The following is a 22,249-nucleotide window of genomic DNA, read 5'->3' as shown; positions in this document are numbered from 1 at the left end:
ATGTAAGCACATAAAAGTCAGATCATGAATAATAAAACAGCCATAAATCCCATCATCTCCAGCGATGATTTATGAATTTACAGTGGCTGATTGTCCCGGACACACTGTAAATATTCATGTGACAAGCGCTAAGCTTTATTTAATCTTGATTAATGCTGATGCTGCCGGGCAGCTCCATAACTGCCAGGCATTATTATAGGCAGCCGGTCGAATGCAAATGTTATTTCATGTAAGATTAGAGAGACAAATTGGGCTTTCCAGCGCCGTCACGTGACTCGACACTTATTTTATTAGCGCTGGTTAGAGGCGCGAGGTGCGGAGCCTGGGACTCGGTGGGAGGGCCGCTCGTGGCGCAGACACGCCCACATCCCGCTGGTGTAATCAACACCTGCGCCGCCACTTTCCCAGTAAATATAGAGAGCGGGGGACCCGCGCGCGTGTTAACGTGCGCGTGTCGCAGCGCGCGACATTAACCGTGCCGTGTGATGCTGGGGATGGCAGCATCGTCACGGTTTCGCACCGCAAGCTGTCTAGTTAAACTCCACCACAGACACCACTCACTCAAAATCAGAATATCTGTCATCGTTTTGGATCCAAAGAGAAACCTTTATTTAAAAGAATTCTTCATCCATCCATCCAGCCATCCATCTTCCAACCCTCCCGTGTTATAACAATTATTTATATAATTAAACATTAAGAGATCATAGGTCCTCCTTCTTTTCTTATTGTCATTTTGGTCATGACATGGTAATTAGCTCAAATCCCTTTTTGCCCAGTAATCAGACAGGAAACTGAAGCTTATGCGGTGGGCGTGGGCGACAGGGAGGATGAGAGAGGGCATTAATTAATCACATGAAGAACCAAAGCAGAAACACATTAAGATACTTGCCAGCCAAGGTCTTGCTGTGCCCCGAGCCTTGGCCTGTGTGAGTGTGTCACCAGGGTGTCCAAGAGCCCGCTGCAGAGGAGTTAGATGTGCAAGGACGACGACCATGCAGAAGAAGAAAAGAGAAGGAGAGACAAAGGATCCGGAGGCATGGGTGCTGTGTGTGTATGTGACAGTGGGGAGATTCAGCTCAATCAATATGTGTGTCTATGGACAGGAATGTGGACATTCTTTGATATCGTGTGTGTGTGTGTGTGTGGAGGGGGGGGGGGTATTTATCCCCAAAAGACAGGAATACCCAAACAAAAACAGGAACTGTGGGATTGGCTTTCTCTACTGCATGTTCATCTCTGAAAACTTAAAAAAATAAAACTAAAAGTTTTGTTGAGTTTCGTCAATTTTGGGCGAGGGCCTGTTGATTATACCAAAAACAGGCGTCAGTGGGAACGGCCCACTGATACATCCAGGCGTACCTAGAATGAGTTTGTGTGCAAGAAAGGGGGACTGCAGTCTGCCATCTGAGTTATGGATGATGTGTGGTGAGGCTGATGAAGTTATCCTGCTTGTGACGCCCATCACAGACAAAGGCACAGCAGAGAGATGCTTCTGCACACGCACCGCCAAACCTGACTGGTACGAACAGTACTTACCGTAATCAGTGACTCGAACCCAGCAATATTCTCTGAGGGGGTGTATTTGTGTGTCTGTGAATTTCTCTGCCCATCCATAGTGACTGTAACTTAGCATTTTTCCCGGCTCTCTATAGAGGAAGCAAAAAGCGGAGCGCCAAGGCATTGCGGTTCAAGGCAGCGTGCATGCAAGCGTGTGACCTGGCCCCACTCCGCCTGCTCCCGCCCTCGTGCGGAATGTGGGCTCCTGAATGCAGCCGCTGTGCTTTCATGCCGAGAGTCTATTGAGAACACCAAGGTCTGGGCTCCTTTATCTGCGCGGCTGCCTGTGAGGGCACGCTGCTTCCACCGCCCCCATCATCCACGTGACGCTCTTTCACAGAGACGAGAACGGTGCCTTCTCCAGATGATCCTGAAAGAAAGCATGGAGGCCGTCATCTAAGGTGCAGATGGGCGGACCCATAGAGCCAGTAAGGAACAAAAAGTAACTAGGGTGGAGGAGAGGACATGGGCTGATCAGGAAGGGGTAATAAGCACAGAGTAACTAGGGTGGAGGAGAGGACATGGGCTGATCAGGAAGGGGTAATAAGCACAGAGTAACTAGGGTGGAGGAGAGGACATGGGCTGATCAGGAAGGGGTAATAAGCACAGAGTAACTAGGGTGGAGGAGAGGACATGGGCTGATCAGGAAGGGGTAATAAGCACAGAGTAACTAGGGTGGAGGAGAGGACATGGGCTGATCAGGAAGGGGTAATAAGTGCAGAGTAACTAGGGTGGAAGAGAGGTCATGGGCTGATTATGAAGGGGTAAGGGACTTCGAGTAATTAGGATGGAGTAGAGGACATGGTTCAACTGGAGAGGGATGGAAAGTGGAGGGAAGGAAGGATGGACAGAAGGTCATGGATGTTTCTTAGGGGAGTAAAGGACACGATGGAGTAAACTAGGTGGGGAAGGAACATGATTAAGTTGTACCAGGTAGCTGGCAGCCTGTGGATCTCTTGCTTGAATAGAAGAACCCTTCTAATGTTCAGTATGACTGGCTGTCAGCCCTGTTAAACTCACATCTGTGTGATTACAGTCCTGTGCTGCAAACATTCTGAATTCCGTGTCTGGTGTTTTCACCCAAAACTCTCCACTTTACTTTCACCCTCTACCTCACGGCACCAGGTAATACTACTATTATAAATCTTCACTGGTTTAAATTTAACAGTTCTAATTTCTAATGACTTCATCTAATTTCTGGAGTGATTGTCATTTTACTGACAGGAGCTTCTAGCCTACAAAAAAAAAAAAATTAGTTATTCATGAACATCTGTCTTAACGGAGCAACTGTGCCAGTCACTACAAAAAGGAGAGACAGGAGTTTGGATGCAGGGCTGAAACGGATGGGTTGATCAAGGCAGGAAGGGATGAAGCATGCAGGAAACAGAGATGCTCCTACCTCCGTCAGATTGGACTGGATGCAAAGATAATACCAGAATATTCTGTCCTTTTCTTAAGTCACCGCGTCCCTGGAGCAAAGACACACACGTGCTGTTGACGGATCAGCTTGTCTGGTGTCAGGCACGGTGACCTGAGCAGGGGAACAATTGAATTATCCAGAGGAGGTGGAGTAGAGCCAGGATCGTGCATAATTCCTCCCCCACCTCTTCATCTGTCCGTGGCCTCTAAATGACATCTAGCAGTAGAGGGCCTGGGGGGTGGGGAATCAAATTCAAATTTAGACTCAGCGTGCCGGTACTCACACCAGAAGAGTGGGGTAACCACGCCAACGAACCGGCACGTCGGCGACGTGTGTGAAGCGCAGGATTAGCGCCAGAGTCGGTGCTGATGGTTGATCAAACGCCTCGTGTCTCTGTTGCTCTTGCCAGCTCCTCTCAACGAAGAAGAACAGCTCTACATTTCCCCCAAGAACGGAGGCTGACGACGTGCCGTCTCTCGTTGATTTCTGCCCTGGGAGTGGAAGGCAAGAAATAGAAGAAAGAGGAAAGGGGGAACCGGCAGGAAGGGTAACGAAGAAGTGATGGGGGCCAGGGATGGGGGCAGCCTGACTTTGGAACTTTTTCTGGCATCCTTCCTTCCACGTGATCGTTATAACGGACTAGCCTATGATATAGGCAGCACAACAACAGCGGGGAGGCAGGAGGTGCTTCAGAGCCTGCTGTTGCCCCTGGCGATGGATCGATTGTGGCTGTGTGAGGTAATCAGGTGTCGATTCAACAGGAGCTGCTGATGGGGGGGGGTGGGGGGCTTCACTGAAGCAGATGGGGCACCCTCGGGAATTGGAAAATTGAGGGCCCAGGGGGATAGACTCCGTCCGATCTGGTGGGGGGGGGAGGGGGGGGGGATCAGTCGGCGGTGTCTCTCAAGGCCCTGTCAAGCCGGCGAGGATAAACTCCACGGGGGCCGGACAGCGGACATGTCTGTCTGACACAGGCACACATTTAGGAGTGACTGCAATCCGTGCCGGGTAATTGGCAGCAGAGCCGGGACGGGCACAGCGAGCGTGGTGGACGGGGCACCAAAGCAGGTGGGGAGGGGGGGTCGAGTGTGACTCAGTGCTCCTGTCATCAATTTGAGCTGTTTAGCCAGGCCTATGACTCAATAGGGTGGGGGGCCCGGAGCCCGCAGGAAACCCAACGCCCTGGTAACGATGCACCCCCTCATTTGAAAATTCGAATCAGTGTGAGAGCCGGATTCGCATGATGGGACCCATCCCATGTCCTGGTGTGATCTCGGACTTTCCCAGTTCCCATCTCCGGCCTCCCGATGGTGCCAATAGATAAAGCCGCCAGTGAGGAGCAGGACCGTACTCCGAGTCGCACCTGAGTTCATGTCACCCTCAACCAACTGCCCCCCCCACCCCCCCACCATGGACTGCACAGAACAAGAAAAAACGGGAAGACTTTCAGGGGCCTGAACACTAGGGGGTGCCCATGAGTATGTGATTGTGGATAATAGTAGATTTGGTTAGGAGGGGAGGGGGTATAATTTTTCAGTGGCCTGGCCATGTCTTTGTGTGGCCTTGAAACCCCCTCCCCCCCCCCTCATTCCTTCCTATGTTCTTGTATAGCCCAGCCACTGACGCCAATTAGCTAAAATGCTATGGCGCTTTTACCCAGGGGCCGATGAGCTCGTCAGGCATTAAGAATTCATGACATTTAAGTTGCTGAAGTCGTAAGTGCGTGAGAGGTGGGGCAGTGGCAGTGGGGCAGTGGCAGTGGAGCAGTGGCAGTCCTTCGCCGGCAATGGAATTACGAGCCACCAAAGATATGAGCGTAGGCCCCACTGCACCCACTAGACGTCACGCTCATCTGGGATCGATTAAGGAAAGGAATACATGGCACCACAAATGCAAAAACGGAAGCAACGTCGGAAAACAGCAGAGACTTTGGAAAGGTGGCTTCAAATGCTGCTGGTTTGGGTTGGAGGTTATCACACCGTGTCCAACCCAAACCAGCACCCTGTAATACCCAAGGTTTGTCCTTTACAGGTTTCAAGGATAAATGAAACATCCCCTATACTGATACTGAGTTATCCTGGCTTGTGGGAGATTGGTTGGCCCCGCCTCCTCTAGTTGCTTGGACACACCTCCTCTACAATCTGATTGGCCATCTCTCTCAACCAATAGGTTTTGTCCTAAGAACATTTTTGTGTAAGTAAAACTCCAATGAACATTAATCTGAGCCCTTGGGATTGAGTCACTGGGTTGGAAGAAGGCGAAACACTTCAGTCAGATTCTTGACCCCTGGTCCTACCTGTTATTCTCTCTGAGGAGCTTTGTAATGCTGGGACATGCAGGATGCTGCCCCCTGTCTTCCCCGGTCAGCCCACCAGAGACTAATGCAGCACAGGTGCATTATTTTCAGAGCGTTGTACCATGACACGCGTGCACACACACACCCCGTCGGTCCGCTGTGTGTATTCGGGGGACCAATCTGCTTCCTCCGATCCCTGTCTTGGTGAAATAATTCATCATGTGTACGGCGCAGGTGTGGGTGCAAGTCCCCCCCCCCACCCCCTCAACCCCCCTCAGGTGATGGACTCTGAGGGGCAGACAGGAAGACAGTAACCTGACAGAGACGAACCAGCTCCGTTACCTGTGCAGACGCCTCCTCCATTAATGACATTACCCAAATTGAAGTCGGGTGCTGTCGCCACGGAGACTGCAGAGGGCCCACGCAGCCGTGGTGGGAGTGGAACATCAGTGGCATTAATAACTAGGCAGAGATGATGCCCCCCCCCCACCACAGCCCTCCCTCAGGATGGATTAGGGAACAATTACATACCTCAGAAAGGTGTCCTGCTGTGGCCACGCTGGAGAGAAGGGCATTAAACTCACAGCCACAGACCGACCACCAGGACACATGCAGAGAGTAGAAGAGCAAATGGCACAGTGTGAATATTTACTTAATTGATATTATTGATTATTTTACTTGTGGTTATGGAGGAGCAGGAATGAACAGTAAAGGCAGAAACATATGCAATAGCTAAACTGAGCACATGTGAATGATATATAAAAATATTAACACCAAGGAAAGAAAAGAGCCACTTTAATGCTGCATAACCCACAGCTGTAAAATGCTAAAGGCTAAACCTACCCAACCTCCATAAAAGCTCATACTTTAGCGCAGAGCTAAGAAGCCCTGGTCCTGGAGAACCGGTATCCGGCAGGTTTTCTATCCTACCTGATGAGTTACTGTCTGCCTGAGATCAGGTCTGGTCTGGTTCATTGGAGACCAGGTAGGATGGAAAACCTGCTGGGTATCGACCCTCCGGGAGCAGCCTGGAGTAGACCCAAGGAAAGACAGGGCATTGGACTCTCCGAGTGGGATGTTAGCCAGATGCTATCTGGTCTATCACATGACGTCTGTATGACAAACTGGGGGGTGGGGTCTATCACATGACGTCTGTATGACAAACTGGGGGGTGGGGTCTATTACAGGAGCTGGCTATGGGACAAACATTGAGACATATTTACAGAAATTTTTTCAAGGAAATAATTTGTGTTCAATCTGCTGCAATCAGACCCTACTTTAAAAGAATATGCCTTAAGTATTTTTTATAATACTGTGATGAAAAATGTCACTATACTATTGGTGTTTTATAAACTTGGGCTGGGCACAGATTGCACAAGACTATATAACAACAAAGCATTCAGTAATTCATTTATCATGTTTGTAAAGATGGTCCTGATCAAGGTGCGTTAGCCTGACATGTCGAACTGAGAACTAGCTCAGTAAATTGCTCCTTTAATGACGGTGTGATTTAATCTCTGCGTGTGTTTAACTGCTGTTAGCAGAGCTGTTGGTTTGAATGGATTACAATCAATCAATTAAATCAGCCCAAAAGTTACCTCGGGCTAGACTGTCTCAGCACGTCACATTGGCCTCAGCGTGGGCAGCCTCTGGAGCAGCAGTTTGGACACAGGACATTGGTCACACTGGAGAATGTGTGTGGTTCACACAGCGCATATAAATGCAGATGCAATCTAAAGCGCGTCGGAGTTACATGAATGAACCAAAAGTCAGTGACAAAATGCTTAAAATCTTCAGGAGACTCCATCTGATTACTCCGCTTCTACATGGTCCTTCACACAACCTCATGGCGAAGGCAGGGGGAAGGAGACACAGCAGCTGCAGCCCAGGTGTGAGGGTCCAACTGATAGCAGCACCTGTGATCCATTCCACTGACGGCGGTGAAGACCTCTGACCCCTGGAAGTGTGTTTTGTGTCCTACACCCCTGCTCCCTTGGAAGTCTTCCTGTTCTCGTCCTGTTTGAAATTTCTGCTTTGATCAGCTGCCTTCCTTCTCCTATCCCCCCATCCACACCTCCGATCGCTGACCCATCCTCCCCCAGCTGGTCATTCCCCTGATCTCTTTGTTCCTGTTATTGTTCTGTGGAGGTTCTGTGGACCTGTGAGGTCAAACCGCCTCAGCCCAGAACATACACTCACCTAAAGGATTATTAGGAACACCATACTATTACGGTGTTTGACCCCCTTTCGCCTTCAGAACTGCCTTAATTCTACGTGGCATTGATTCAACAAGGTGCTGAAAGCATTCTTTAGAAATGTTGGCCCATATTGATAGGATAGCATCTTGCAGTTGATGGAGATTTGTGGGATGCACATCCAGGGCACGAAGCTCCCGTTCCACCACATCCCAAAGATGCTCTATTGGGTTGAGATCTGGTGACTGTGGGGACCATTTTAGTACAGTGAACTCATTGTCATGTTCAAGAAACCAATTTGAAATGATTCGAGCTTTGTGACATGGTGCATTATCCTGCTGGAAGTAGCCATCAGAGGATGGGTACATGGTGGTCATAAAGAGATGGACATGGTCAGAAACAATGCTCAGGTAGGCCGTGGCATTTAAACGATGCCCAATTGGCACTAAGCGGCCTAAAGTGTGCCAAGAAAACATCCCCCACACCATTACACCACCACCACCAGCCTGCACAGTGGTAACAAGGCATGATGGATCCATGTTCTCATTCTGATTACGCCAAATTCTGACTCTACCATTTGAATGTCTCAACAGAAATCGAGACTCATCAGACCAGGCAACATTTTTCCAGTCTTCAACTGTCCAATTTTGGTGAGCTTGTGCAAATTGTAGCCTCTTTTTCCTATTTGTAGTGGAGATGAGTGGTACCCGGTGGGGTCTTCTGCTGTTGTAGCCCATCCGCCTCAAGGTTGTGCGTGTTGTGGCTTCACAAATGCTTTGCTGCATACCTCGGTTGTAATGAGTGGTTTTTACAGTCAAAGTTGCTCTTCTATCAGCTTGAATCAGTCGGCCCATTCTCCTCTGACCTCTAGCATCAACAAGGCATTTTCGCCCACAGGACTGCCGCATACTGGATGTTTTTCCCTTTGCACACCATTCTTTGTAAACCCTAGAAATGGTTGTGCGTGAAAATCCCAGTAACTGAGCAGATTGTGAAATACTCAGACCAGCCCGTCTGGCACCAACAACCATGCCATGCTCAAAATTGCTTAAATCACCTTTCTTTCCCATTCTGACATTCAGTTTGGAGTTCAGGAGATTGTCTTGACCAGGACCACACCCCTAAATGCATTGAAGCAACTGCCATGTGATTGCTTGATTAGATAATTGCATTAATGAGAAATTGAATAGGTGTTCTTAATAATCCTTTAGGTGAGTGTATATGCACTTGGCGTTAGCGAGTTAAACGCAGACACTTATTAGGAAGCAGAACACGTGCCAAAAAGCACCCGCTGCACGTTTCACGTCACTGTTTGCAAAGTCAGATCCCAGGAGGGGATCTTCTGTTGTACCATTGAGCTGGGTACTCCAATACTGAGCCACAAAACCAAGCAAGACTATAATTTGCAGAAAAATGTCAGCTAAGCAAACACATTTAATTAATCTTTTTTTAGCTGGCAGATAAAGAAAAGAAGCAAGAACATTATGTTCCCAGTTCTTCAGTCTACAGGTTCTAAGTGTTCTGGGAAAAAAGATCATGGATTACGACTGTTTATAAGGGTGGGGAACTGGCAGGTAATACTTATACAGTCATTTAATTTAGCAGGAGCTTTTATCCAAAGCAATGTACGCTTTTCTTGTACAGAAATGCAGGATCAGCCGATCCCTGGAGCAATTGGGGCTTAAGGGCCTTGCTTACAGGCTTAATTGTGAAATAACTCCAGCAACTCCAGGATTTGGACCTTCTGACCACCGGTGCAGAGTCCAAACCAACTAAGCCACCCCCCCCCCCCCATTCTAGGACTTGAAGACAGAACCAGGCACACTCTAAGCATGTATTTAATTGTGGGCACCTTTAACATACAATCATATTGCAGAAACAAACAGCACCTCTGTTCTCTCTACCAACCCCCCCCCCCAAGAAATGACATTCTTTAACACATATTTACGATACTCACAAACAGCCTAAGTGCTGGGGAGGGAAGCCCAGGGCAGCCGTAATGGTGATTTTCTGCTTGCTTGTAAGACACCGTGTTTTTTTCCCTCATCAGAGCAAGTGGAGAGCAATTTAGAAGGTGCTCTTCAGTGTCTCAGTGGCAGGGATAACCGATCGGGCCAGATTACCAATGGGGGGGGAGGATCAATAGCAGAGGGGAGAAAAAAACAAGTTGATTGAGGGGCCAGAGCAGGATGCCGGGCTCCTCACAGACATTCTCTTTGTTTAGGCTGCTATCGACTGATCCGTGGATAAGTGTGGGCCAGTGATCACAGGGTCCACTATCAAACGGGGCTCACAAAGTCCCATAAACACCCCTAATGATGTCCCTCTCCATGAGCAAATGAGCCGCCTTCTTCAAAGGCACACGCACGATTCATCAAAGCCCCCAAATAAGTGTGGGGGTCTCATCCTGTGTGTTGGGGAGGGGCACTGAATTTAAGGCAGCACATGAGATCTCTTTCAGGGAGGGAGTGTTACTTATGCCTATCTGCAAAGCTTATAAAAATTTTTAAATAAAAGTTTATGCCCCTGTAGATCAACACGTACGTGCAGTATTACGCTAACAATGGAAAGATCGTACGTTCAAATCAGACATAAAAAAAAAATTGCAACCCCCCCCCCACACTGTAAGCCACTTTGGATTAAAGCATCAGATAAATAAGTCAGATGTAAAATACCAGCTCTGTTGCTCTCCGGTTAGGCCCCGGGTTCGATACCAGCAGTAAGGCTCACAGGAGCCAGAATTGGCTCATGTTCTTTTGGGTGACTTAGACAACGAGGTTCCTCTGGCCTCATCACTCTACAGCAACGTCACCTGGCCTCCTACAGGCTGGTGGTTGGAATCGAGCAGATCCCACACTCCTCCCGGTGCGTTACGTGCCCGTCGAGTGACAAAAAGGGGGGGTGGCTGACAGCATGCACAGCCGAGCTGGCGGGGGTGTCACTCGTCGAAGGGGAGACCTATTAGGAGATGAGATAATTGACCGTTCCAGACTGAGAGGAGAAAGATGGGAAATGATCATAATGTAGGAAACCCGAAAAATGAGGTTAGATTTTCTGTCACTCCGAGGGGTTAAAGGGTCCAGTTAAAAATGGCCAAACCCGCGACTGTACTGTCACATGTACAACAATATCTCAAAAAAACATTGTAATACACACACACACACATATATTTTTATAACATATAATAAAATATAAAAATATACAGAGTATCAAAAAATATCAAATGTTCAACATTTCAAAAGTAGCGGGCTAACAATACAGCCACCATTAAAGTCAGGGTCTTAAAACTAAACTTACACTCAACACAATAACACAACTTACACAATAATCAGGTAACTTACCGACACAAAGGTGAGATTTTTATCTGCCTAGTTATTTTGTGAATTTGTACAGGGAAAATAAAAATCATAAAAATGGGTGCAGACCTGAAATTAGCATCATTGTTAGAGATGAATAAATTGCTCTATATGAGTAATGATGGAACCAGGAAGCTAAGGACAGGATATTAATAATCACAGTGAATCCAGGAGTGTAACAGGCACAGTAGCACACAACAGTTTGCTTATTACTGCTTTCAGGTCAAAGGTCAATTAGAGACAGTTTCAACAGACAAAAAGTAAACAAACCACAGACAAAACTCAATGCAAGGGGGAGATATTCCACTAATGTAAACTGGGCTAAAACCCACACACTTTTTGACATACTCATGTCACAATTTGAGGGTCAGTAAGTTACCGAAAAATCATTTACTGTTAACCAATTTATACTGAGTAAAGTGCTATGAAAAAGGAGTGGTTTACTAAAATAAGTATGAAGGGAACTCCCTTTAGCACCATTCAAAGTACTCGAAGGCTACTCAAATAACCATAGTGCTGAAAATGAGTGAACCAGTACTCTTTGAATGAGTAGAATAAAACTCATAGTGATGAGGAGAGCGTGCACACTTACAGTATTGTTACAGGATGCTCCGTGTTAAGCGAGGCTGAGAAGGACTTCCTGTGCTGACGGAGAGCACACTGCTGGGGAAGGCTCGACGCAGCTGCGGAGTGCGGAACAGTCATAAATTAGACTGCATTGTCAGAGGGGCCCCGCACCGGCTGAAATACACACTGAGAATAATTACACACCTCCCCTCTGACTAATACCGCTTTCAGATGAGGGGAGACGCTGGGATGGAAATAGCCAGACGCGGCAATTCAGCGTCACCTGCCCCACCTGTCAGAGCGAGGAGGCACACTCACACGAAACATAAAGCCGGCGAAAGATAAATGAAATGAAAATCCTGTGAAGCACAAACAAAATGCAAAGCTTAGACATACACACAAACAAAATGTACAACTCATAAAACACAAATGAAATGTAAATACTATAAAACCAGGGTTGCCAACTTTGGTCAGCTGGCTGGAGTGAGACTTTCAGTTCGAGACACGTCTGCACACGCATGCACATGCATTTACATGTATGTAATGGTTTACCTTGTAAATAGTGTGTATTGTTTCCCAAATGTTGTTGATGTAACTAATTTTAGGCATAAAATGGAATAATATAGGTTTGCCATAAGATTTCTTGTGTGAGTGTGACAGCCTGAAGGTGTGAGTGTCACGCCAGATGTGTGAGAACTGGCAACCCTGCATGAAGCATTAACAAAACGTAAAGCCAGTAAAACACAAACGAAATGCAAGGTTTACAAAACACAAATGAAATCCAAAGCTTAAACATACAAAGAAACAATGTAAAACTATAAAAAAAAACACAAACGAAATGTAAAGCAGATAAAACACAAATTAATGGCAGCACACGTGTGGACCGCGGCTCCAGAGACCGCCGCGTTAATGTTAGTCTGTGTTCATCTTTGTTGAGCGTCAGTAATTGGATCAGTAACACCACCTCCCTAACCAAGGAGGCCCAGCAACGAGAACATTTCTGGAGGGGACTGAAACGGGCAGGCCTTCTGCCTCACATCCTCACCAAGTTCTACAGAGGCACCATCGAGAGCTCTGACCAGCTTCATCACTGCCTGGTACGGCGACTGCACCACGTCTGCAAGTGCGTACAGGGGACAGCGAGCACAGTGACGAGCATTATGGGGGTGCCTCTGTTCTGCAGGCGCGGTGCCTGCAAGGCCTGCAGCATTGTGCAGGACCCCTCCCACCCCCCCACAAGGACTTTTCACACTTCTGCCACCAAAGAGGAGTTACTGCTGCGTCAGAGCCAGATCTGCCAGGCTGTGGAATAGTTTGTACCCCCATGCTGTCAGGATACTGAACACCACGCTGCCTCGTAGGACCTTCCCCCCCCACCTCAGCAGCCTAGATCACTCCCCGCTTACAACCACACTCACACTCATGCATGGTCACATTATCCGAAGGGCCAGACAGACTGTCACAGCCTTGACTCTGAATGCACACAAAGCTCTTTGTCTTAACCGAAACACAGGTGAGAACCCAACTGTTACTGTAACTATTATTACTACTATTATTACTGCTAAAATGATCGATTTCCTCATCACTGATCATATACTTCTCTAAGCTACGGATCCATGCTGTTATTGTACTGTGTACTCAGGTCTCAACTATTACCTCAGTCAGACACACAGAACTTTCCCTCCCAAGCTGAACTTTAACTATGTGAGTGCAGTTACACTGCATCTAATGTATCTCTGTGTATTTATGGTAGTTGCTGTATGTTGCACTGTTCTGACTGTCTGGGCACAATGTCTTATTTGCATTCATGTGTATACTGCGGACTCTGAGCTCTTAGCCATTTCGTCTCTCTGTATGCTGGGATATGATGTGATGACAATGAAGTTCACTTTGACTTCTGACATAAAGATCCTGTAAAACACAAACGAAATGTAAAGCCAATGAAACACAGACGAAATACAAGACAAAAGCATATAAAATGTAAAACTTCCATCCACAGCCACTTAATCCTGTTCAGGGTCACGGGGCGGGGGTCTGGAGCCAAAGGAAACGGGGGGGGGGGGGGGGTGACAGTGCTAACTAGTGCACCACCATGCCACCCAAACGCAAAACACAAAAGCAATGAAAAGCCTAGACAACACAAGTGAAATGTAAAGCCTCTACACAGACAAATGACATATACAGACACAAACAAAAGGTACAAGACAGACGTGAGCAGGGGGCTGAAACGCGGCAGCAGAGAGACGCTGCGGTTATTAACTGTACCCACAGAAATATCGAGGTTCTGGCCTGGGCGTCGTCACGGAAGGTTCCAGCCTGCTGTTTGCCTGCAGGTTTTCATTCAAATCCATCCTTCTGACTTAATCGGTACAAGTAATGGTCAATTATCTGCACTATTTAAACCGGTCTGTCTCCCCTGGGTGCCCAAAGGGCAGCTTCCTGTGTTACACTGTGTTACAGCTGTACATCAGACTGATACCCTTGACCCGGGTAAATGTCTGCTCTGCTCTGCAGTCAGCACAGGGCAGATGAGTTCAGTGAAATGCTGGGACGTGTCCGCTCCCGGGATGAATGACGTACCTGGAGTGACGTTTATGCATGTTTATATAGACCAGTGCTCACCACAGTCCACTAATATACCGCAACGCATGCGAATGCAGATCGCACGACTGTCCCCCCAGTCAGCAAATTTCTATGGAACTATGGAATCCCCCCAGGTAGCAAACTTTTATCATCAGGGACCCCCACCTCTGTCGGAAATTTGTTTGTGACGCAGTGGACCTTGGTGTTGCTGGGCCTGTCTCAGCATGTCACATCTCCCTCCACAGCCCAGGGAGCAGAGCCGCAGGTCCGCAGGTCCGCAGGTCCGCAGATCCGCAGATCCGGCTGCGCACCGCCTCGCAGACCCTCTTAAATGCAGACGCCTCCGTGGTCGTCTATTCTCGCGCCGCATCCCGCAGCCTCGGTGGAAGGCCATTCCTGTCCAATCCCCAGCTGCTCACTGGGGTGCGTCGTCGGCGTGCGGCTGCGGCTGGAAGCAGGGATTGGGCGGCGGATGGGAAGACAAGGACGTTGAGGTTTTTTTACCCCCCCCCCCCCCCCCCCCCGCCAGCTTTGTCCTTTAGCGCCCCCCTGTGATTAATATTTATTTATTTCTTCCTCATTTTTTTTTTTTTTGAGCAATTACTGCCCCCTTCCTCATGTCGAGCCGAATCCTCATTACAGACTCCTGGAACACCAGGTTGACAGGGATCAGGTGACACCCTAGAAAAACAGGAGGGGAAGCCGACCCCGGCTCTGCCGCTGCCGCCGCTCGCGTCCCTCTCCTCGCCACCTCCCGGTAAATTGCCTATTATTTCTCAGCCGTCCGTCTGCTCCCTCCTTCCTGTCCTCTCCCGCCGCTCGCAGCTAATGACAGCAGCGTACCGAGGAGATGCCGATCAGTTTTGGGGGGGGAGGTCTCTCATTAAACAAATACGACGCTTGAAATCATGGTTTTGAAAATGGCACTGGTCCTCCATCTCCAGCACAGTTGGGTCCCCCTGATGGACATCGGGTCCAAGCCCTCCTCAGACGTCCCATCTCTCAGTTTGTCCGTCCTCTGCCACTGTCAGCCCTGTAGTGACCGACCACTCCCATGATCCTCAGGGGCACGGCGTGTTGTGACTGGGGGTGGCTCATTAACGTACAGTGACTTGTAGACGGTGAAGGATTCGATTGACTGCTGTCACTACAGGGTCACCCACTGAAACACACGTCTCCCGATCCACCTAGGAGTCTCTCTGGGGTTTATAGAGGGTTTGGGAACAATTTTGCAGCAGAAATTTTAAACCCAAGTGTTCAGATTGCAAGTGGAGGTGCTTTGGTCTGCAACAAACTTAGAATCATTTATTCATTCATTTTATATACCCGCTTGTCCTATGTAAAAGGCTTGGGGTCATTCCGGAATGCATTCATCAACTCCAATCCAAATCAGTAAATTAAACGGGAGTTGGAATTTTAATCTCCCTGAAATTCGAATTCCGTTCCAATTCTGTGCCCCATAGTTTTTTTTAAAATCCCAAATCCAGTTCCAATTCCTGATTTGGATTGGAATTGATGAATGCATTCCAGAATGGCCCCAACCCTGCAGGGGATCCATGATCAATGGGTGCAAGGCTGGGAGTAACCGAGGATGGGGCGCCAACTCATCGCAGAGAGTTACAAAAAAACTAATGAAACAATAAATGGACTTGATTCCTCCCCAGGAAAGCTATAACTTAGGGGGCATTTCAGAGCACGAAAGAGCATTTGGCACCTGCTCTGTCCGGCACTCCGCTCTCTGCGGGCTGCTTCTTCATGACGTTCCAAGAAGTGTGAATCGGTTGAGACCGCGAGATCGCACAGCGGAGCCCTCGACTGGCGCGATGGAGGGGCCGGTGCCGCGGTGGTGACGCGCGCCCCCCCGACGCCGGCCTGCTGCCGCGTCCGCAGATGTCGTGGAAGCTTCCCCCACACCGTGTGTCGGGAGCGAGAGGGGCCAGATTTCAGCCTCGTCAGCATGGCAGCGGCGGTACGGACGCATGCCAGTCTGCCGCAGTCCCCAAGCTGCCTGCCGCGCTGACGGCCCGTCACGCCTGACGCGTCCCTGGAAGTCACGCTGGCAGCCCGCTGCCCAGCAGCCGCTGCCCTTCGGGTGACCTCTGACCCTCCGAGACTCTCTGACACCGAAGTGAGAAGATGAAGCTGGCCGTCCCGGGAGAACAGAAGAGCACGAAACGCAGAAGGGAACTTGAACTTTGTTTTCTGCTGTGTGTTAGTGGCCAAACCTAGCGAGCATTATTTATGTCATTATTTGCTTACATATACAAACCAAATGCGTGATTAAGTGGATGCAGTGCTGTATTTCTGTATGCAAATACAAGAACTTTTGTCTTCCATAAATCCCACTGCATAGACAAATTATTGGTTAGGTAGTATAGCGAGGACTTTACTAACACAGACTGTACACAAGTAGACTGCAGGAGGAGGAGGAAGAGGAGGAAGAGGAAGATCTGCATTTTGCAAATTAGTTCAGATACGCAAAGGCAGTGTCAGCTAGTGTGTTTTTTTACTAGTGCGATGAATTTCAGAGCTTTTGGGACGTTGTGTATTATCAGCTCTTTCCCTGCATATCACTAGAGAGACAGCATGACGATCTTAACTCCCCACCTCAGAAACACCTTGAGACAGACTTTAAAAACAAAGTGTTTTCCTCTCCCGCCTCATGACCCCCCCCCCATGGAGACCTGATATGTTTTGCTGTGCTCATGCTAGCAGCCGTGGGGCCTGGTCTCACATGCTCGTCCTCCTCACTCGGCTGCCGCTCGTCACTATGGACCGGCTCCGAACCCGTGTCTGTGAGCGCGGTGCTGCTGACCGGATTCCCCAGGATTCCAGCCTCCACCTGTCAACAGCCATGTTAGATCTGTACCCGCTCCGTTGTTTTTAGCCACACTATGTCCTGCGAATCCCCACAACGCTGCATTACTTTCACCACGAACACTGAACACTTTATGATTGCCTGGAGAAATTTGCTTTGGGTCGTTCTAGAGCAGTTCCCCAACCCAGTCCTCAGGGTTCCTCGACAGCCCACATGTTTCCTTCTACCCACCTCTCAGCCAATCAGGAACACCGAGTACCTGGTACTGGGAGCTGGGAGGGAGCAAAAACATGGACTTTCTGGGGATCCCTGAGGACTGGGTTGGGGAACATTGTTCTAGAAAACCCTGAATGGTATTTTCCTGTTGTCAGGGCCACCACATGTATTTACTATCTAACAATGTGTTTCATTTTTGAGAACAGCTGTACTGTTTTGTGATATCTGTATCAAAATCCCCATTACCCTTACTGGTTTCTAATCCTCATTAATAATTACTGATACAGTTAACAACATGAAACGATCCCCTTTTGATGTGTGAGCCCTGTAATTTCTGTCCTACTGCTAAATCTGCCAGCCTACAGGATGCATGCCGGGGTGTTGCAAGATATGTTTGTTTTGTCTATTTTCCACTATACTATTGCCTGTAATGAATTAATATTCCCAGAGAAATCAAACTAAACTCTTAGCTCACATGAAGTCCTGGATAGTAATCTTCAGATCAAAGCCTCACCTTCGTTCTGACAGCTTAATGGGTCTGTAGCAGCTGAATGAGCCTTAAATCCTCTGCCCCATGCAGAGCTTGTCCTGACTTCATCAAGGCGCTACGTGGCTTACTGTTGTGACACTAGGTTGCCTTGTCATCTGTCAAAGCTTTTGGCCTTTACGGGAATGAGAGAGAGCAGATTTTTTACAAATCATACAGGGGCATTGTCACTGTAAATAAAGCTCTCAGTTTGGCTAGAAATTATCCAGCAGCACAGGCTAATTGTTTTTATGCGACTTTTATTAGTTCCATTAAAGTTAAAGGCTATTTAAAAATGTTACTGACTGAACAAAACCAGCCAGGAAAGGTAGCAGTTTTTTATGTATCTTGCAAATTATCCTTCCATGACAGGAAAAAATAAAATAAATGAATTGCTGATACTTCACATCTCCAGGGTTGCAGGATCGAAGCTCACCTCTGTTCAGGTTGTATGTGGAGATCACATGTTTTGTGTCACACTCGCAAGCTGGCGAGCCGGGAAGCAGGCGAACAGAGCCGGACTTACGGGCAAAAGGCGTTTAATATGGGCAGAATGACGACAGACATCCAACACGACATAACACCACAATGACTGATCTGGGGAAGACTGACTGAGACTCGGACTAAATACACAAGACAAGCTGAGGGTAACGAGCAACAGGTGAGAACAATCAGGCAGAAACAGGAGGTAACGAGGTGGGCGTGGCACACACGAGGATCGGACGGAGCTGGGCGTGACATTTTGCTCATGTTTTGCTAGTATCTATCTGCAGTCCAAAGACATAGTTAGGATGGGTCGGATAAATGGCACCTTTAAATTGCCCGTACTGAATTTCCAATATTTTAATAAAAGTGCGACAACTTTTATCCTGCCTAAGGAGCAGGATAAACTGCTGAAAAAGTATTAGTGATGGACCAGTTGGGCACTGCGTGCCGTATTAATGCTCCGTATTGTCCTTGTGTATTCCATGTTGACACTGCATATTGTCACTGCATGCTGAATGACGACACTGTACATTGTCAATGCATGCTGTATGGTGACACTGCACGTTGTCACGGCTTGTTCAGTATTGACACTGCATGCTGTCGCTCCATATCATTGCTGAATTTTTATTGGCTCATTCACTCACTTGTGACTTTTGTTGCTTTCATTACTTTCAAAAATGTTACAATACATAATTATATAAAGATAAATAATTCCCAGTACTAATGAATATTGTATTTTCTGTAAATTATGCTACAAGCATAAGGATGGCAAAATATCTGGTAATTATAAAACAGTTCCAGGCATATAAATTACTTTGGAAATAATGGCAGGATTTAATAGTATTGATAAGAGCAGTAAAATAAAGTGGACAGTATGTATAATGAGAGTATTGTGATCATCCGAGATCATACGAGAGTATTGTGATCATCCGAGATCATACGAGAGTATTGTGATAAAGCTTCTTTCCATGCACTGGAAACCTGAAGAAAATACAATTGTAGTGAAAAATGGATCTATAGCATAATTAAAATTCAGGCATTTCCCGTACAGCGACAGAGGTCTAAGTGATATTTTCAGCTTTAACTACTGGGGGAAAACATAGTTTTGTTTAGATCACAAATCATCCCTAATTACCATCCCGCCGTTTTATAACAAAGGGCCGTATTGTAATGAGCCGCTTCCTCTTTCTGCTCATTTCTTTGAGGTTCTGTGGTGTTTCCAACAAGACATAAGCATGCTGTTTCACCTTCAACACGTGCAGGAGCTAACCAGGGGAATGAGAGCGCCCTCTGTAGGCCGGCTGTCCTGTGTGCGGCACCACTGGAGCAGCTGGGGGTTAAGGGCCTTGCTCGGGGGCCCAATGGTGACAGAAGTTGCCTGGTCCTGGGATTTGCACCGGCAACCTCCCAGTCATGCATACAGTCCTAACCAGGGGCATATGCAGGGCTGGGGTCATGGGGCCACTGGCTCCAGCATTAAGCTCATTGGCCCTCAAAGTGCTCCCTCCCCTGTCACTGGCCAATGATACGGCTGGCCCCCTGTATGAATTATGACCCTTCTAAAAGTCCTAGAATCGCCCCTGCTTCTAACCCACTGAGCCACAAACTGCACATTTTTCAAGGTTTCTAATTTAGTGGACTCACCCCCTGATGGGGTTCAGGTGTCATTTGGGCAGCAGATATGAGCTGGAAGGACCAAGACTGGTTAGACCCTGGTAATGAACACCTACCTGGTATGGAGGAAGCCTGAAGAGCAAGGCTACAGCCAGCCTCAGCTCCAGCCTCAGCTCCAGCCTCAGCTCCAGACACAGTGTGGGCTCTGGAGCCAGAGCACCTCATCAGCTATGGATTCTCCCCTGGAGTTCCTCCTCCTGTGAGAGAGAAGAGAGGAAAACTCTGACTGCCAGGGGCGTATACAGGGGCGGGGCCAAAGGGGCACTGGCCCTAGCTGAAAGCTGATTGGCCCCCAGGAAGCATGTCATTTGGTCGAAGCATATCACTGGGTCATGATAAGGTTGATCCCACTATATGAATCAGGGCCCCTCTTATGTTCCCCACCTTAAAAAGTCCTAGAATCGCCCCCTCTGACTGTTGTTTGTGTGTATGCAGTTTGGGGCATCCAGCCTTCTTATAGTAAGGGGTCGAGGTACTGAAATGGGCACCATCTATGCAGTCTGTGATTCTAGTGGCAGACTTCAATGCTCATGTGGAGGATGGAGAGACCTGAAAGGGCATGACTGGGAAGAATGGCCCCTTGGAGTGTTACTGGACTGCACACCATGTCTGAACATAAGGATGCTGATAAGTGCACACGGTACCCAAGCAGCCTAGGCTAAAGGTCAATGCTGTAGTTACTCCGTCCGACTGGAGGCCATGTGTTCTAGTCATCAGATGAAGAGAGAGGTTGGAGCTATCAGCTGAGCACCACTCAGAGGAAGCCAGAAGGACCTGGGCAACCTGGACAGTTTGCAAGGAACATCTGGCTGAATCTTCTGTGTATGTTGAATTCAAATCACAACTGTGGAAAAACTTTCTCTGTGTACCAAGTGAGGTTGGGGACATGGACCCTATAAGGCCTCAACTGTTATAGCGTCTGCAAAGAGGTGGAGGCCAGTATCTGTCATGGCAATAACCTGGGGACCCGCTGGTCCCATTGCTCTAGCCATTGCTTATGACATCATATGTCTTCTTTCACCCATAACTGATGACATCACACACCTTCCATTGCACATATCTTCTTTCACCGATCAATGATGTCATTACACATCTCCCGCTGCTCTAGCAATTGCTGACGGCATCACATGTCTTATTTCACCAGTTACACCACTTACTGACAGTTAGTGATTCCATCACTTCATTGCTGCCTTTTCACCACTGCAGAGAGGCAGTAGGAGGGACCAGGAGAGGAAATTCACAAAGTGACATTTTTCATTAACCACACAGATGGCATAGTGCACCAATATTTGGATATGATTGAAATTTCATACTAAGAAACAGATTATCTTACAATGCAAATTCTTCTGCAAGTCAAGACAAGTTTTAATCAATTTTTAATCTGCTTTTGATGGGCCATTCAAACCCCAGTAGCACATCATCTAATGTATTTTCCTGAACTGAGCAACTTTGATATTTTTACTAGTGTATAAACTTCTCAGGCAAAGTATAATAGTCAAAGCCATGTCTGATACAGTTACTGCCAGAGTAAAGAAGGACAACAGACAGCACCCATCACAACAACCCGCCACAACAACCCACCACAACATTCCGCCACAACAACCCATCACAACAACCCGCCACAACAACCCGCCACAACATCCCGCCACAACGACCCGCCACAACATCCCGCCACAACGACCCGCCACAACATCCCGCCACAACGACCCGCCACAACATCCCGCCACAACGACCCGCCACAACGACCCGCCACAACAACCCATCACAACAACCCGCCACAACAACCCGCCACAACATCCCGCCACAACATCCCGCCACAACATCCCGCCACAACAACCCATCACAACAACCCGCCACAACAACCCGCCACAACATCCCGCCACAACATCCCGCCACAACATCCCGCCACAACAACCCACCACAACATCCCGCCACAACAACCCATCACAACAACCCGCCACAACATCCCGCCACAACATCCCGCCACAACATCCCGCCACAACGACCCGCCACAACAACCCGCCACAACATCCCGCCACAACAACCCGCCACAACAACCCGCCACAACATCCCGCCACAACAACCCGCCACAACAACCCGCCACAACATCCCGCCACAACAACCCGCCACAACAACCCGCCATAACAACCCGCCATAACAACCCACCATAACAACCCGCGACAACAACCCACCACAACAACCCGCCATAACAACCCGCCATAACAACCCACCATAACAACCCGCGACAACAACCCGCCACAACAACCCGCCACAACAACCCGCCACAACAACCCGCCATAACAACCCGCCATAACAACCCACCATAACAACCCACCATAACAACCCGCGACAACAACCCGCCATAACAACCTGCCATAACAACCCGCCACAACAACCCGCCATAACAACCCGCCACTTACAAAGTCCAGCAGCTCAGCTGTGGATGAATGAAGTGAGTGAAATCACTGAGTTTCTTGAGATTTTCTCCACTCCTGACCCTGTAGATGACTGGGAGATTCCTCAAGGTAATCACTACAACAGACTAGTTCATCGCG

The 22,249-nt window shown here is 48.2% G+C and overlaps 1 long non-coding RNA gene across 1 annotated transcript; it reads right to left on the bottom strand.

The window, feature by feature from the left end:
• Nucleotides 1-16,542: 16,542 nt before the first annotated feature.
• On the bottom strand, nucleotides 16,543-18,097 carry LOC111851849 (uncharacterized). The gene is made up of 3 exons (XR_002840110.1): nucleotides 17,971-18,097; nucleotides 17,523-17,670; nucleotides 16,543-16,816 (listed from the first exon to the last, which is right to left on the bottom strand). It is a non-coding gene; the product is annotated as an uncharacterized lncRNA (long non-coding RNA).
• Nucleotides 18,098-22,249: the final 4,152 nt, after the last annotated feature.

This window comes from Paramormyrops kingsleyae, chromosome 13 (genome assembly GCF_048594095.1).
Source record: "Paramormyrops kingsleyae isolate MSU_618 chromosome 13, PKINGS_0.4, whole genome shotgun sequence".
Taxonomy (NCBI): Eukaryota; Metazoa; Chordata; class Actinopteri; order Osteoglossiformes; family Mormyridae; genus Paramormyrops; species Paramormyrops kingsleyae.
This window is presented reverse-complemented; position numbering and strand designations above follow the sequence as displayed.